General features: G+C 38.7%; 1 non-coding gene across 1 annotated transcript; it reads right to left on the bottom strand.

Moving 5' to 3' along the window:
- Positions 1–3,178: 3,178 nt before the first annotated feature.
- Positions 3,179–3,285, bottom strand: LOC141593467 (small nucleolar RNA R71). The gene has a single exon (XR_012521548.1). It is a non-coding gene; the product is annotated as a small nucleolar RNA R71 (small nucleolar RNA).
- Positions 3,286–8,616: the final 5,331 nt, after the last annotated feature.

Below are 8,616 nucleotides of genomic sequence, written 5' to 3' on the forward strand. Positions count from 1 at the left end.
AGCTTTTCCTTATGGATGAACAAGATCTAAGTATAAGATCTCTCCCTAAGCTTTATACCCAAGGCTTCTCTTAATTTGATTAATATTACAAATACTAGTATAATATTAATCAAGGTAGAAAATTGAACCAAAACTTTTATAAAACACTTATATGTTTCGGTTTTTAAGAGAGAAGAAGAGAGGATTTTTCTTCTCACTAGAACTTGTATTTTTGATGAGTAAATTAGAATGAATAATAATACACTACTTTTAGTATATTATTAGGTAAAATTATAGAGAAAACAATGATCATTTTTCTTCCCCAAAACCGTGTAAGAGGAGCCTTTAGGGTGAGCCAATGCATGCAAGTGTTGTTCTTTACAATACATAATAGGCTTTCATGGCTAGGAAATAAGGTAATCATTGTGTTTACCATTATCTTAATCAAACACAATATTAGCCTATTTCTTCCCCTAATTTCGGCATAATGGATAATATAGAGTCCATATTATTTTTGTCAATTTGTCAATATGTCACATGTCATATGTGACATAAATTTGTTATGTAATTTTTAACATATTAAAAATCAACGTATTATTAAAATACGTCACATACAAATATCGACTTAGTAATATCATAATTACTTGTACCAAAAATTTTACCAATTTATAAATCACAACTGATTGTATTTATAACAATTCATTCAATTTAATTGTTACTTTAAACAATTATTTCATCCGAGTAATGATACAATTCAATTACTCAGACCGTATCTTATTTAATCACATTTCAATATGAAACGTAAATTTTACTTCCAAAATCGTCCGTCAATTTTCAAATAATTTAATTAACTCGTAACGTTATACGATTAATTAAATAATCAATTAAGAGTGTTGCCCTATAGGTATGACCTAGGGGGTCAACTGATCACCACCGTCACACGACAGTAATGTCAAACTCTAGTCAGCCAATCATTACCGATATATGTTGACCAGTTGACAGTAACAAAATTACTTCCCAATTGTATTCTTTAAAATGAGATTTAATAATGATATTTAAATCATGTGATCGCACTATTGTTGAGGACACATTTCCCAACAAATCCGGCCGTCCTCCACCTGCACAATCCGTGCGGTTTTCCACCAAGACGCTCGGATTCCATCACCACAATCCGCCCGGATTCTCTTGAATCCGCTCGGGTTCCTTCGCCAGAATCCGCCCGTCCTGACCCTGATCCGCTCGGATTCCTCTACAGCGCGATTTCCTCTTCTCCAAGCTACAAAGAAAGAAGCCCTTCCTTCGGAAAATACTGGCTCCTCCCTGCTCAATCTAAAAAGTGTAATTACTAGTTTAGCCCTTAGTTAACCCTAATGCATCCCCCTAATTTCCACTATAAATACCCGATTAGTCTAATTAGAAGAGGATGTTCTTCTTATCAAAAATTAGAGTAGTTAATATCAATCAAATCTCTCTTTAGTTTTGTAATCAACAATTAATCAAGTTCTAATACAATTTTTATTTCCTTAATCTCTCTTTTGTTCATCCTTTATTTTGGGTAATTGAAGATTATTTGGGTTATTATTGGGAGATTGACAACCTCTCAATCAAGTATCAAGTACTTCTTTTATCTTTGCTTTATTATTGGAATCATTAGTAGGTATAATTCTCTTAATCCCTTTTTAATTATTGTTAATTACTTTCATTTATTCATCATGTTTCATTTTGTTGGTATTATTGACAACCTTGCTTGCATGATCAACATGATAATGAGTGAGTAGTCTCTTAGCTAGGGTTAATGGGTGATTAGGGGAAACCAACATGGGGAATGATTCATGCTTAAATTAATATGCTTTCATGTTTTATTTGCTTGCTTGTTTTGATCTCAACTCATGCACATGTTATGTTTGATGAAATGCTAAGCCTATGAATCCTTGCATTTACTACCATCACCTATCTTTTCAATGAGACTTGTAAGACATAACCCAACTCGAGTCTCATTAGACCATGCATGTTGTTGAGTAGGGAAGATTAAGTCGACTTGTAGGTGTTGTACAATCTAATCGATTCGACTCCGGGACCCAAACTTTCCTAGGATTGTAAGATATAACCCAACTCAATCCATCACAACAATAATTGCTTGCTTATAATTTGAGAACATGTTTGTATGATCAATTCCCATGATTCCCCTATGATCCCATGACACCCTAGTGCTTTTTAATCAATTGTTTACACCCCTTTTTATTCATCTTGCTTGTTTATTTTCATTGCTACTTTAGTTAGTGATATTCTACATCAACCCAAATTGTGACACCCCTAAGACACCACTAGTTGCAATAGAAATCTCATTTCAATACCCGACCCTTGGGATCCGACCTTTACTTGCCTCTTTACTAATTGTAGAGTTGTTTGTGAAGCTATAAATTGTGTTTTGATTCGGACGTGACCCAACGACCACATCTTTAATTGTGAACACGAAACGGACCGATCAAAAATGGCGCCGTTGCCGGGGACGATGTTTACTTGATTTAGATTTCTTTACATGGTTATTAGTTGTGTCTTTTCTTTGCCTTGGGGAAGTAAAACCCCTCAAGGTTTGTTCTAATTGTTTTCAAGTTGTTTGATATTTTGCATGTCTAGAAGTTCACAAGGTGATTTGTTACCTTTTGACCGTGAAATTGAAAGAACCTTGACGAACAATAGGAGACTTGCTAGGAGGAATTTGAGAGGTATTAGTGAAGTTATTCAACCAACTATTGAGTTCATCAACCCTTTCGCAATAGAAGGAGAGGAGAACCAATTACACAATACACCCCAAAATCAACCTACAATGCCTAAATTCTCGTCACATTCCGTACCCACCGAGGAGAACCTACCCAATGGTACTACTACACCACAACATCTAACCGGAAATTTTATTGCCAAATCCGCCTTTATCCAATTAGTCGAAAGGAGCCAATTTGGGGGGATGCCTAGTGAAGACCCTCATTCTCATATGGAAACATTTTGCGACTATTGTGATGCGATTTCTCAAACCGGTGTGACTCAAGACCAAATTCGATGGGTCTTATTTCCTTTTTCTCTAATCGGCACCGCTGGCTAATGGTTGAAGGGCCTTGATAAGGCCACTCTCGGAATTGATTCTTGGAAGAAGTTGGCTCTAGCTTTCTACAAAAAATTCTACCCACCGGAAAAGACTAACATGCTAAGAGCTCAAATTACGGGTTTTAAGCAAAGGGATGAAGAATCTTTGTATGAAGCTTGGGAGCGGTTCAAGGGAATTTGTCGCTCATGTCCTCACCATGGACTTAGCGAATGGTTCTTGGTACAACAATTTTGGAATGGTTTATATGAAGATTCAAGGAACATTCTCAACATGGGATCAAATGGAATGTTCACCGAAGTTGATGACAATCAAACATGGAACAAGATTGAGGAAATGGCGGTCCATAACTCACAATATAGTAGACCTCGCAAGGCTACTAGAGGAGGAAAGCATGAAGTGGACTCCGTTACTCAATTGGGTGCTCAACTTAGTGCTCACATTGACACAATCAATTTGAAGTTTGAAAAATCTATGGCTAGACTTGAAGAAGTCTCAAAATCACCAAAGCATCATGTTAATGCCATGACGGCATCCTCATCAATCCCAAGTGGGATATGTGAGAATTGTGGAACTTTGGGACATGACCAAAGTGATTGTAGGGGAACAAATGAACAAGTGAATGCTTTCCAAGCATACAAGAGTGGTACCCCTTATTCCAACTATTACAATGAAAACACCAAATTCCATCCAAATCTCTCATACAAAAGCCAAAATGTTCAAAACCCTCAAACAACATACACCCCACCTCCCATGAGAAACCAAAATCAAAGACCCTTTTACAATCAAAACCACGGTTACCAAAATCAAAATCCATACAATCACCAAAATGACCAAGGTTTTGATGTCCAAAAAGCGGTCCTCCAAATGCAAAAGAATCAACAAGAATTTTTCACTCAAATGCAAAAAGATAGCCAAGCAAAGGAAACCCAATTGACTCAACTAGCATCTTCAAGCTCACAAAGACAAAAGGGGCAATTACCACCTCAAAGTAATCCCCCAAGACATGAAACGGTTATGGCCATTCACTTGAGAAGTGGTACAAGGTATGAAGCACCGAAGAAGCAAGTTGAGGATGAAGTTGTGGAAGCTAGTGATAAGGAAGAAATTGTGCAAAACTCCAAAGATGGAGAATCATCAAAGGAAGAAAGTTCAAAGAAAAATGAAGACAAAGTCAAGGAGAAGGAGCCCGTTGTGATTAGACTTCCTTTTCCAAGTCGTCAAGCCAAGCCCAAATTTGATGATCAACTTGGAAAGTTCATGGAAATTGTGAAGAATTTAGAAGTCTCGATTCCTTTCACGGAATTAATCAATCACGTGCCGGCCTATGCGAAATACATGAAAGATATCCTCACAAAGAAGAAGTCGATCCGGAAACTTGAGATTATCGCCTTCACTAAGGTGAGTAGTGCAATACTTCAAGGGAGTTCACCTCCAAAACTAAAAGATCCGGGAAGCTTCTCAATACCGTGTACCATTGGCGACACAACGATCAACAAAGCCTTATGTGATCTAGGGGCTAGTGTGAGTGTCATGCCGTACTCGGTGAGTTAAAGGTTGGGGATGGGAGAGCTTAAATGCACCAACATCACACTCCAAATGGCCGATAGATCGACGAAGACACCATTAGGGATATGGGAAGATGTCCCCGTGCGAATTGGGAAGTTTTTCATCCCGGTGGACTTTGTCATTGTCGATATGGAGGAAGATTCCAACATTCCAATCATTCTAGGAAGACTTTTCCTACACACCGTGGGTGCGGTGATTGATGTGAAACATGGTGAGCTCACTCTAGAAGTGGGAGATGAAAGCATAACCTTTAATCTTGACAAGACTATTAGAGCTCCTCGTTTGCATGAACCGTGTTTTATGATTGATCATTATAGCCGAAAGGATGAGAGGAAGAAGTTGGAACTCCAATGGAAGAAGAAAATTGAAGATGCTCCATTCAAAGAGCAAGTGAATTGTGACAAGGAGAGCTTGCAAAGCTCATCAAAATCAAGCAAAGAAGAAGAGGATGGCCTCATTGGCCAAGAGAAGAAATTGGGAGAGTTGTCCCCATCAAATCAAGAAATTTTCAATGATCAACTTAATGAAGTTTGCGGTCTTTGAGACGACGAATTTGAAGGGATTTTTAATCCCTACATTGGTAATGCCATTGATCAAGAACGACAACAAGGGCAAAGGTCTATTGAAGAGCTTTATAACGATAATGAACAAGCTTTTGATTATTTCTTCAAGGTGTTGAGCAACATCAACAACACCTTGAACATGCCCCCTTGACATCTCATCAAGGATGAGAGTTTGGTGGAGTCCTCCCTAAACCACCGTTTGTAAATACTTCGAACTCCCTAACTCGCATTTCAATTCTTGTATTGCATTTTTGTCATCTTTGGATTTATTTTATTTACTTTGATCAAGATAATTGTCATGTTTGAGAGAAGTGAGGGAGGGACTAACAATTTCAATTGATGTTTAGTGCTTTACCTTAGTGTGGGAATGACAATTGCCTAGGCTATCCTTGCCTAGTAATGCCCCCACAATGAAGAACACAAGATATGAAGAAGAATAGAAGAATGGTAAGGGAAATGCATTGTACACGGATGGAACTGAATCCGCCCGTTTTCATGTAATCCGAGCGTACTGGGCAGAAGACGCACGTCCCTATGAGATGCAATTTTGAAAAATTTTTGACTGTAAGAGAATCCGGGCGTCCTGAACAGCAATCCGCCCGTCTCTGAAAATCCGTCCGTCTTGGAAAGAAGACGCCCATCTTCTCTGCTAAGGAAAACAAGAAAAATTCCTGGACTGAAATCCGTCCGTCTTCTGAAGAATCCGCCCATCCCGTATCAGCGAATCCGAGCGTCTTCTCTTGAATACGCCCGTCTTTAGGCGAGTTTTATCAAACCCAGAAAGTGCAGAATCCGCCCGTATTGGGCAGAAACCGCACGGATTGCCCCTGCAGTTCGAAAATCTCGGTCTTTATAAACCCCTCCCACCTTCATTCCTTCATTCATTCATTCATAACACTACTTCAAAACATCAAAAACCTCATCCTCTCCATCACAAAAACAAAATCCCTCAACTACATTCACCAAAATCAAATCAAACCATCCTTCTAACAACAAATCAATCACTCCTTTTCCAATAACAATCAAAACCAAGCACAAATCTTCAACCTTTGAGTCGATTTTTTAATTCATAAAGGCAAAGCCTTTCACCTTTAAATCGACTTGGGTGCACTACAAATTGAAGATTTTTCATTCTTTTCTTGGTTAATTCATCAATGGCAAGGACTAAGGGAGCAACAAAGGCACCAAAGACACTTTCACAAAGGCAAAAGGCCCTTCAAGCAAAGAAAGCATTGGCTATGGTGGTAGCAACCCCAAACTTGGAAGTGCAACAACAACAACAACCTTCTATGGGAGCAACAACATTTACTACTCCGGAAATCGATCAACTCTTGCATTATCCGGAGGTAACTTTTATTTCCAAAACCCATAGAGATACTTTTTCCAAGTTTGCTAGGAAATCACTTCAATCCACCAAATTTATTTGTGAAGACACCTTGGATAAGTTAGGTGTCCTTGAGCAAACTAGAGCCTTTTTCAAAGCAATGGGGTTGAAGAAATTGTTTGAAACAAAGGAATTGACATACCCCTCCCTTACCTTGGAATTTTTGAGTTCTTTGAAAGTCACCAAAGTTGAGAGTAGGGAGAATCTCGAGTTTCGTCTAGCTAATGTTAGTAGACGCATTTCCTTTAGGGAATTGGGTGAAATCTAGGGTCTTAGTGATGAACCGAGTTATTTTAAGAATTATGGAAAGTATGACCCCGACCCTCTTTGGGAGGCAATTTCCGGAAGGAAATTTGAGGATTTTCATGCGAGTCGTGCTCTTTTAGTCCACCATCCGGGCATAAGAGTATGGCACAAGGTCATAGGAAACACCATTATCGCAAGGAAAGATACCAACCATTTCACCAAACTTGATTTTATTCTTCTTGAATCGGCTTTGAACATTGGATGAGTACACACCAAGCCTTTCAACTCTTTGAGGCTTTTGCTAGATAGATGGCTCAACATTGATTGTGGGAAGAAGGGCACTACCGTTATTGTCAATGGCGTCTTAGTCACTATCCTAGCCAAATACTTTGATCCTAACTTCAACAAGGATAGCAAGTATGAAGCAAAGGAGGGTGGTCATCTTGTTGATATGCATACTATGATAAACAAGTACAAGTGGGTTGCCCATAACCCTCTTGACACCAAGTATGGATGGCTCACTAGTGAAGCTAAATCGTTTACTTTGCCTTCAAAGATTTGTCGTCTAAGCGTCCACCGGACCAATTATCTACTTCCCCTTTCTAAAGAGGCCGAGTATATTATCCAACAACAAAAGGGTGAACTTGAAATGCCCTCCTCTTCCATTGTCATACCACCTTACCCTTTTGAGTACGAAGAGTTCAAGCCCGAGGGGGTTGAAGCAAGAAATGATTATGTGACTCTTCTCATGCAAACAATGCACAAGCAAGCCTTTGAGGATCGGAAAAACGCTTACTTGGCTCAATATCCACCCCTCCTACACTTAGCTAGGCAAGGACTACTTGACCCATCATGTCCTTTGCCTAGTTGGGCGGATAGAGAAGTCCTATTTCCGGGTGCATCTAGGGTCATTTCGGGTGACAATGAGGTTGTTGGTAATGAAGAAGTTGATGACAACATTGGTGAAGAAGCAAGTGAAGAAGGAGTAGAGGATGGTGAGCAAGATGGTGAACAAGATGAAGAAGAAAGTGAAGAAGCAAATGAAGAGGGAAGTGGCAATGAGACCACTTCTAATGAGGAAAGTGGTGATGATGATGATATGATGGAAGATTACCAAGCCTTGGAGACTCCTACCCTCTCATGGTTTGTCTATTTCTCTCTTTGTTTTAAATATTTTTCTTGATCATTGATGGAGTAGTCCTAGAACCATAGAGGACTCACACCTCGGTACCATTGAGGTGTTCTCATTTTATTGTTCCCATTTTCAAAATCAAAAATGACAAATTAGTTTCATGCATTGCATAGTGTGTGCATGAACTACACCCATCCTTGGACATTAGCAATTGTGTCTCACTCGGTTTGGGGAAGTTAATGCATACACAACGGGAGGTAATCTAAATTATCCTCTCCGTCATAACAAAAACCATGCATCATGTAGTGTAGCCTAGTATAGATTGCATTTAGTATAGAAATCATGCATCATCTTTGCATAATTTCCATCATTTTGGCCATTGAGGACAATGCCCATATTAGTGTGGGGATGGGAATTCTAACATTTAACTCTTATTCAAAAATCCAAAAAAATTGAAAAATTTCGAAAATCATAAAAATTTGAAAATTTGAAAATCCAAAAACATGTTTATTTCCTTTTGTATAAATTGTCCTGTATATATTGTGTTTGTTCTATCCTTGTTCACATTGATTGACTACGCCACATCCAAGACATGAGGATATTGAAGACCGCATCGTATGATCTTTCCAATCTCCTTTTTCCT

The sequence above is a fragment of the Silene latifolia genome, chromosome 7, assembly GCF_048544455.1.
Source record: "Silene latifolia isolate original U9 population chromosome 7, ASM4854445v1, whole genome shotgun sequence".
Classification (NCBI taxonomy): domain Eukaryota; kingdom Viridiplantae; phylum Streptophyta; class Magnoliopsida; order Caryophyllales; family Caryophyllaceae; genus Silene; species Silene latifolia.